Source organism: Poromitra crassiceps (genome assembly GCF_964638095.1).
Source record: "Poromitra crassiceps genome assembly, chromosome: 2".
NCBI lineage: Eukaryota > Metazoa > Chordata > Actinopteri > Beryciformes > Melamphaidae > Poromitra > Poromitra crassiceps.
The window spans coordinates 70,343,111-70,353,618 of record NC_139624.1 but is presented as its reverse complement, the minus strand read 5'-3'; positions in this window follow the sequence as shown (position 1 = coordinate 70,353,618).

The window sequence follows — 10,508 nt, the reverse complement described above, 5'->3', positions numbered from 1 at the left end:
ACTTCATTAATTTCATTCCAGGACTCAGCATTGAATTAAACAACAGTAGACTCATAGGTTCATTTAAGCACAGTTGTGAGTTTGTCTAATAAACATAGAGGTCACATGGGCTCTTCAAAGTGTCAACAACATTCGTTTTTCCACCATTTCCGCCTAAACTATAGTCTTTATTTGAGCATTGTGGCATGTAGGAACATCACTGACACAAATAACAAAACCTGAAATACTCACAGGACTGTAACAATTTAGGAAATGTATAATCTTCCCATATTATCCCACCATGAAGGCCGATTGTGGATTATACATTATGTATATTATTATAAATTGATGAGTTGCGCCTGCTAATCAATGTCATGGTGTAGCATTGTGGATAATCAAAATAACTGTTAATAGGCTAGATGTTTTTCATACAGATCGGGCGCTGCCTGCAAGACAATGGCACGTATATCAGGTTTTAATCAGCAGACAGACAGCACAACTGCCTGCGCACCAACTCCTAATATCCACACAATAGTAGTGGATGGAAACGCGCATAATTTCGCATTTCACACTTTTGCTGATTTTCTGAAATTTCATTTCAAATTCGCGATACATTTGGATGGAAAGCCAACTACTATTTATGGGTGGGACGTGGGAGCAAGAATAAAAGGACATTAAGAAGAACAAGGAAAACACTTCAAGAGAAAACAATGGTAAAAAGATGTGTAGTACACATGGCCGTAACTAGCTATGAGGACGGGGAGGTCCGGACCTCCCCTAATATTTCAGAGAAAAAAATAAAACAATCTGCATGGAAAAGCATGAAAAACACGGGATCGCTTTTATTTTGAAACGAAAGGCAGGTCAGGCAGGAAGTCATCTGACGCCGCGTCCGCGGTAACTTGATTCCGAGAGAGCAGCAGCATGGTGGTGAGTGATGACTGTCTGTCTGCCTGGCGAGATAATTGAAGGTGAGCGAGCTGCGAGACAGTGAGCGAGTGAACGACAGACAGTGAGTGACACTGACAGATTTTTTAGCAACAACCAAGAAAGCAAGTGTCTAGTCTGTCTCTTAAGTAATGTTACCTGTGTGACACGTTGGGATGCTACTGGCTAATCATGCATGATGCCAATTGCCAAGCTCCCGAAGTCAGGTATGCAGGTGGCTATATGCATGGTTTCAGTTTCATGACCCAATAAGTAACAAAAAGAGGTGGTGTAAAGTTAAAAACAACATAATATATTTTATTTTATTTTTCAATCGTTCCTATCAGGAATAAATAAATGTCCCTCTGTATGTTTTTTTTTTATTATCGATGATGACTTTGTGTGTTGTGTACGGCTTGGGTTGTGTACCTGTGTTTGTAGGTGTCATTTTGATATGAATTTGGCTAAAACAGTTTGTGTTTGTTAGTTACAATTATGTTGACAGGAGAGCTGAGCAGGTGGTGACATGAAAGAGAATATACTGAATAATGACATCACAACAGTATAATCCTAATGTTGATTTAAAATGATATATTACTCTAAATATGGCTAAAAAAGGGGGGGGAAAAAACTCAATTTTTTTTCGAATCCGCCTCCCCTTGCTGGATCTCCCCTATTTCGGAACCCTGGTTACGGCCCTGGTAGTACACTGACTGTCTGCAAGTACCTCATACAACACTACATCAAAAAATCCAAACTATTGTCACAATATATTTTTGGGTGAGGGTATTCTGATCAACTTGACAGAATGGTCAACGTTCACTAAAGCCTAAAAACATGAATTAAAACCAAAACCATTTGAGAGCTTAAACCTTTGGCTTTCATTGTAAATTATTTCCTTTGTCCTAATTAGGGATGTTCATCAATAATCGAAAATCGATAATTGATCGTTAAGGAATTGATTCGATCATGTGGATTTTTTATCGTTTTTTTTTTTTTTTTTTTAATCAAATCAAATAGGCCTAAATGTGCTGAAACTACAGTATAAGATTGGATTTCACTACGTGGTCGCAACCAGGTGAGGGCGCAATGGGACTATGAGACAACTGAACAGAACACCTCCGGGTGGGGCTATGGGCGTGGTCTCACTGGGCAATAGCACATTGTCAGCGCTCAGCCAGACGAGGAAATTAATCGAGCAAAGCAAAGTTTTGTTTGGGACCATTTCGAGTTAAAAGTCGACATTGTTCATTGCAAGAACTCTGATGCCGTTTATAAGTACAACACGGCTAGATACCAATGATTCACCACTTGAACAGCGTAGCCTACATCCGAGCCTGATTAACGAGGAAGGCGCCTCGTCCTCGGCCGGCATGCAGAAAAGATCACCCGTCTGCAACCTGATCGAGACCTGATCAATGTGATTGAGCCAGCTATACTATGCGCTTCCCTCACGGAGCACCATTACCAGGCAGATTGAAAAGCGCTTCATATCGCTTCGCACATAGGCATTTTGTTAAATAAAAAATAAATAAAAAATAAATAATAATAATAAAAAATATATAAAAAAATTGATCGTTAATTTTCCCGAATTTCGAGTATGGAAATTGATTCGAAATAAACATCCCTAGTTCTAATGTTCATTAATATAAAAAACGATAAAAAAGTAAAGAAAAAACATTTCGGCTTAAAAAAGGACATTAGGGCAAATGCAGTGTTGTAGTCGAGTCACTCTATAGCGAGTCTGTGTCGAGTCTTGACTACAGCTCTATAGCGCTGTGAATCTTCACTGGCCTCACGATTCGATTCGATTACGATTCGATTACGATTGTCGATGAATCTCGATGCAACACTTTTTTCCCCCAATACATGATTTATTTTTTCTCACTTTCTTTTTTTCTCACTGTGTGGCTACTTTTAAAATAAAAGTGCATTTAGAATGGCATTGTATTATGATCCATAATTAAAATAAACAACTGCATGTACTTCCACTATATTTTATTTTATTATTAATTATTGACATTTGTGAATCGATGCAGAATCGTGCAGGTCCGCATCGTGATGCATCTTATAATCGATTATTTTTGACACCCCTACAGCTCTAGTCTCGAGTCCTCAGTGTTCGAGTCCAAGTCTGAGTCACCAAAGAAGAGTCTGAGTCGAATGAGTCGAGTCCCCATTACCTGAGTTGGGTCTGAGTCATCAAAGTTGAGTCTGCACTCTGCAGGCTTGGAATTAAGTCATTTTAGGGGCAAGGCCATTTTGCTTTCGGTGTCACACTTTTTTTAGGGCACAAAGGCCAGTGAGTGAAATAAGAGGATTTGGAGCCTACAAATAAATAACTTGACTTTCCATTAAGAGAAGAAGAAAAAACAAATTACATAAAAAACATAAATTATTCACTTTTTAACAAACATTTGAAGTTGTCATACGCCTCCCTAATGTTATGCTGGTTGAGGAAACTTATGGCTCATTTCCACCACATATAACAGCACAGTACAGCTCCACTCGATCTGGTATTACTCGGCTCTACTTGATATAGACTCTGTTTCCATAGCAAGTTTACTTGCCTCCGCCCACACCTGGTCGTCATAGCGACCGCATATCTGCCCTCCGCCCATAGCGAAGTAGGCTATAAGTATAACGTTAAAATTAAATCAATACACGGAACTTTTAAACTGATTATGAAATACTGGTGCCTCTAAATTACCTACAGTGTACATGGGCAAATGTGACAATCGGCTAGGAGAATGGATATCACTTTGTTGTTACTCAAACTCACATGCATGCACTGCGCGGGGACGGGAGAGGCGCTACGAGGAGAACCCCAGCGGCAGCTCAACAGGCAAGACCGCGGCTTCGCCTGCGGCTTCGCCTGCGGCCTAGCAGAGCCAACTACAAAGGGCTTCCCGAGGAGCGGACTTTTTTCTCTCTCAAAACAATTGAAAACCACCGCATGTTAAAGCTGAGCAAGGAGATCGATTTTATTTCACCAGCGCCGAAGGCAGCTACACAAAAGACTGATGGAAATAACATAACAGAAGAGAAGGTAAGCTAACTAAACTGGTATCCAGCATTGACAGTAGATGCCTACAGTAAACACGATTCTGCCTGACCAATCAGTCGTCTGCAGTGTTTTCACGTCACCGTATGGTACCGGGTCCACAGCCCTAGAATCTCAACAGAGCAGGGACCAAAAGCAGCATGACTCAACCCCGACTCAACCCGGGCTGTCCACGTTTTTGATCGGTGGAATGAGACAAAAAACCGAGACGAGCTGTGCGGGGCCGTGTTGATACCAGCGGTGGAAATGGGCAATTATACAGTCTGTGTCTAAACCATTACTTATCTCAGTGGTCTAAATAGAGATGAGCAGGCAACACACACACACACACACACACACACACACACACACACACACACACACACACACACACACACACACACACACACACACACACACACACACACACACACACACACACACACACAATGCAGAGAGAGAAAGATATGTGCATAACATCCCTTTTCTGACAGCCTGGTGTCTATATTATACCAGTGGAGTAATACATATGTTTCCATAATGTCACTGTATCGTACAGTAATGTGGGAATAGGAATAACACATCAGATCATAAATCAGACCTCCTGTGTCAACAACCAACAGGCCATTAGTAATGTCATGTATGGCTGCAAAAAATACCATGGCTGCTTTGAGGGGGAAATATACTACTATTAGCATTATTGTTATAGAAATTACTAAGTTATTCTAGAAATGATAGGCTATATGTGTTATACACGTATAGCAATGACTGAGAAATTTTACAGTATCCTACAGTTATTGGAATTATTGAATGATCATTACGTTACGTTCATGAGAGGAAGGGAGGGAAAGATACCCCTATATATAAAACATATTCTGTGCAAAAGGAAGATTATTGAACATACTAACTTATCAAAGATTTATTGCATAAATAGAGCAGTTAGTTTTAGTTTTTTACTTTACTCTCTCTCTCTCTCTCTCTCTCTCTCACTGACACAACAACGGCTAGCAAGCTAGAATAACAGTCATACCGTGTATGAGCGAGAAGCGCCCGGCTAGCGGGGTAACAGTAGCAGCCCTGAGTATGCCCGGAGATAATTATCATCTGTCATGTCATGTGTTGAGCTTCCATAAAGCATCATAACTATTGAAATACACCAGTGATCTATTGTGTCTGCAATAATGGAGAATATGACACAGTCCAACATGTATTGGCATTTGTCGCAATACTCACCCTGGATTTTAGTTGAGCTTCTTCTTCTTCTTCTTCTTTAGTGTTTTACGGCGGTTGGCAACCAACTTAAAGGTGCATTACCGCCACCAACTGGACTGGATTGTGGAACAGGGGATTCAAAACAAAACAAAACAAACAAAAACAAAACAACTACTCTTAAATTCTTGTGTCTACCCCAATTTCTTTAAGAAACTTAATAACATGCATATATATGCTACCTGCTGTTTTCCCTAATAAACCTGGCAATGAAAAATCTTGATGTTTTGCCATTCTCAATGCCTGAAACATAGTATTCCTTTCTGTATCGCATTTCCTACAGTGTAAAAGTATATGTTCAACAGTTTCTGGTTCGCTACAGTGTATACATTTCCCATCAGGGTGCTTGCCTATTTTATGTAATGTATGATTGAGAGCTGTGTGACCTATTCTTAGACAGGTGTTAATGCTTTCTTCCCTTCGTTTCCAACCCACCCTCCTCCCAGCCCCAACCTGCCTTTGTATGTTATATAGATGTCTACCAGTTTCTTGACCATCCCAGTACTCCTGCCATACTGACTGCACGTATGTTCTAATGAATGTCTTGACTTCAGCTTTACTTAATGGAATGTTTATGTCTACCTGTTTGATTCTTAGTGATTGTTTGGCTAAGATATCCACCTGCTCATTCCCCTCTACACCAACATGAGCAGGAACCCAAAGGTAGCGTGTTGCTATGCCCTTCATCTCCAACCTGTACATTATATTGAATATTTCATTGATAATATCTGTTCTGAACGCTGATCTGCCGGATTGTATGCTTTGTAGTGATGAAAAACTATCAGATGCAATAACTGTGTTGTTTCTTTCTCTCTGCTCCACCCACCTTAACTCATTGAGTGCCAGCCACTTTTGGAGAACGGACGCTCCCAGTGCCAGAGTTTCAGAGCGTTTTCAGTGATTTCTCGAGGCCCACAGAATATTGTGTGATATTACTATGTAAACACCGAACACGCAAAAAGAACAAGGAGACTCTATTGTATTATCAGCAAAAAAAAGTTTATTGATACCATTTTCCGTTCTTTAGTTATCAGCCGGAGAAGATAGGTCAAAAACAGCAAAAACAGGCATTTCCATCTAGAAGCTGAGATATTCAGCCTTTTGTGAAATTAAGCATTTCAAGCACATTCACTGACTCTAGCTAATATTTTCTGATGTAGTGACGTGGTGTAGTTGTGTGCTGCCCTGCGTGCCCCACCCCCCTCTCCCCCCCTCAGCTGCAAACTCCTCCCCACACTAGTAACACACAGCCTCACGCACCCAGCGTCTATTTTCGGAGTGCTTTTTGTGCGCCGCCTCCCAGGCAGCGCGACACAAAAAAGCCACACCGGACTGCAGGGAAAGGTTTGGCTTTTCAGTGTCGGCTGCTGCTTTTCTAGCGGCTAATCGTGTGAAGAAACTATGCAGACAGACAGACAGAGGCAGAGGAGCTCAGTTGTGTGCGCGGATTGACTGCTGTTGGCAGGCACCGTCACCTGCAGCCAGAGCAATCTACATGGCTCTGGGCTGCAGCATGAGCGGTTTCTCTTTGATCACGGGGCTTTTTCAGGCTGTATTCCGGACATTTCTCTAATCTGGAGAGCACTGTCGCCAACTGATGAGTCCGTAAAATAGGTTATACAGCTTCAATAGCTACAATATTTGTACAGGACATACATAAGGCTTTGATCCACGTCCCACCGTCAAAAAAGGCAATTGATGACAGCTATCGTCTTTGGCACTCTACGTTACTAATTACTTTGACGACAGGCGTCGTCATTGGCACTCAATGAGTTAATGCCAATATAATTGCAATAGCTCCGTTGTGTATACTGAAAGATGGTCCGACACCCTTTTCTTAACACCTTGAGTGCCATGGACGAGATATCTCGTCTTACATAATCCGACCGTTGAGTGCCAAAGACGAGATATCTCGTCTTACATAAACATTTTTTTTTTTTGACGGTGGGACATCAATCAACCCCTTTTACGTCTTCTATATCAATATTGGAGGAAGAGAATGTGTATAATCTATTTTACCGACCACTAAGTGGCGACAGTTCTCTCCCAAGACAGAGAGAAAGCCACAGCCACGGGTCCGCTGCAGAAAGCCAGTCTAATTTTCAAGGAAATAGCTGGGCGAAAACTCTTTCGATTTCACACACACACACACACACACACACACACACACACACACACACACACACACACACGCGCGCGCGCACACACACACACTCGAGTACCTTTGCGCATAAATAAGACCAGAATCGCAAAAGCTTCTTCAAAGCTCTCAGCCGACACCTCAAGAAACGAACGAGCCAGTCCACAGTCCAGACTGCCCGAAAGCGGCCGCGGAGCCTCCTCCCTCCGCAGCACAGACGGAGGGAGGAGTTTGGAGACACACACACACTCTCTCTCTCTCTCTCTCTCTCTCTCTCTCTAGTCCCGAGAGAGAGAGAGAGGAGAGAGAGAGAGAGAGAGAGAGGAGAGAGAGAGAGAGAGAGAGAGAGAGAGAGAGCACACAGAGTGGGAGACAGACACGCTGTGGGGGCAAAGAACGGACAGAGATCTCTTCCTCTCAGAGCCGCGGAGCAACGCGCGAACACACACACACACACACACACACACACACACACACACACACACACACACACACACACACACACACACACACACACACACACACACACACAATACAGTATACAGACTTGCCCAAGGGCACCCATAATCACAGGCAGGTGACTGTTCTGCCTGTTTGATTGAATTTCACAAAACTGCGATTATCTCAGCTTCCTGTCTCAGACGCTAAAACCATGCTGTACTCAACGGCTAATATCTACATAACTACTAACTCTGCAAACTAACTCTTTTAGACAGAGAAAGCACACATTCTATTAGTTCTTTTTAAATGATTGGTGTTCACGAAGTCTTAACAGAAAAGAATCCTCGGCTCTTGTAAAATGAGCCAGAATCCTCAAAAAAAAACCTGGCACAACTTACCTACAGGATTGAAAAAACGGCTGGCACTCAATGTGTTAATACAAATTTCACCCTCTGGAATATATACTGCTGCCCCTGCACACCCGGTTTCTGGATCTTTGGAGCCGTCTGTAAATACAAACACTGAGTCTGAATAATGCTGTTCAAAATAGCTCTGGACTACATACCATTTTGGAATTTGCTTTGCCTTGTCCTTTAATTCCTGCTGAATGTGTCTACCTTCGGCAAGGGGAATAACCAGGGAGGAATAGAAGATATTGCAACTGTGGGGCTGTATTGTAATTTACCCAATCCTATATGTTCTGCCTCTCCATTACCAACCCATCCAAAACTTGTGATATTTGACTCATTGTGTAAGGTTTACTGCTGGAGGAGGGGGGGGTGGACTGGGGGAAAACGGGGTGTGGCTGCCGGAAGCCAGAAAGGCAGTTTTAGGGCATAGGGGGGCCGTGCGGCCTATCTCGCCGCAGGAAAAGCAGGTAATCACCTGATGACCGCCCGTGACCAATACTAGTAGCTCGTATCCAACACGGACCAATCCAGGCGGGTGTTTGACCGGGTTATGTACAGGGCTGCTTTTGCGGCAAACGCTTTGTGGTACTGGTAGAAGATGCTCTTCCCGTATCTTTTAGCTGGAGGTCCCCCACTAGCGCCATGTAATCGACTAGCCCGGCACGCCGGCTGGGATACACGGTGCATATGACGTCGCGGGGAACCCCGAATGCAACGAAGAACTCGCTTGCTGATAGCTCTCTAGCGAGACGGGGGTCGGAAGATTTTAGGACGCCCGATACGTCTGGTTGGATGTAGGATGCATAGGCTGATGAGGACCAGCGACCAGGTTGTTGAAGGGAGGCGGAGGATACCCCCTGCATGGCTGCTGATGTGGCTGCCCCGATCCTGAACGAGTGGCTGGAATAGTTCTCTGCAGGGATGTTGGCATTTCTGGAGTGTTTGTCTTGAAGGGATGGATGAACCAGGATCTCGTCATGTGATGATGGGGAGAAAAGAGGAAAAGGGGGGCCAAGGCACTATCGGGTACATTTCATATAATGCGGAGGACTGATCCGAGCCGGCAAACTGCTGCGGCCAAGTGCCAGCGAACCAGTGGCCTTGGTAGACCCCCCCCCCGGGGGATTTTCTATCTCATACAGCACTGATGCCCCCCTCTCTCATAGCAAGAGGAGCGTCACATCATGGAGTCATACGCCATACTCAATCTGTCTATTCTGATTCAATAAAGATTGTTAAAATGTCTTACAAGTCTCTCATGATTGAAGTGTAGTCTTAGACTGAATTTCAATCATGGAAGACCAAAAGGCATAGGTAGACACCCCATGCTATCATACCCCTCAGCCCAAATGACGTCACTAAAAGACGTCACCATCTCCGACGTCACCTTCTCTATGACGACATCAGTTATGACATCATAAATGACATCATAAATGACATCATAAATGCCCTTCTCCTGGTACTATATAAAGCCCCCATCACCACAGCTTCTTGTGCAGTCATCACTCACCTCGTGCCAGCATCCCGCATTCATCCAGCCTTTCCAGAGCAAAAGCTTCACCCCACCACCTCCCCAGATCACCACCAATGTCATGACTCCCGTTGAAAACAAATCCCCTTAGGGGGGATTTTCTATCTCATACAGCACTGATGCCCCCCTCTCTCATAGCAAGAGGAGCGTCACATCATGGAGTCATACGCCCGTGATATGATGACGCTCCTCTTGAGAGAGGGGGGGCGTCAGTGACGTATAGGATAGATAATCCCCCCATAGGGATTTCTACAGGAGCCATGACATTGGTGGTGATCAGGGGAGGGGGTGGGGCGAGACAACTGCTCCAGTGATGATGAACAGCAGCTGAGGATGATGGCACAAATGTGAGTAATGACGTAGTAGCAAGGGCTCTATATACCACCACCAAGCCGTACACAACACACAAAGTTACTTAGACAGACTAGACACTTACTTTCTTGGTTGTTGCTAAAAAATCTGTCAGTGTGTGTCACTCACTGTCTATCGTTCACTTCGCTCACTGTCTCGCAGCTCGCTCACCTTCAATTATCTCGCCAGGCAGACAGACAGTCATCACTCACCACCATGCTGCTGCTCTCTCCGAATGAAGTTACCGCGGACGCGGCGTCAGATGACTTCCTGCCTGACCTGCCTTTCGTTTCAAAATAAAAGCGATCCCGTGTTTTTCATGCTTTTCCTGTTTTCCATGCAGATTGTTTTATTTTTTTACAATCTTCGTTCTCAGGACACTCTACAATTTTCTGTTCCCAAAGTCCGAACTGAATT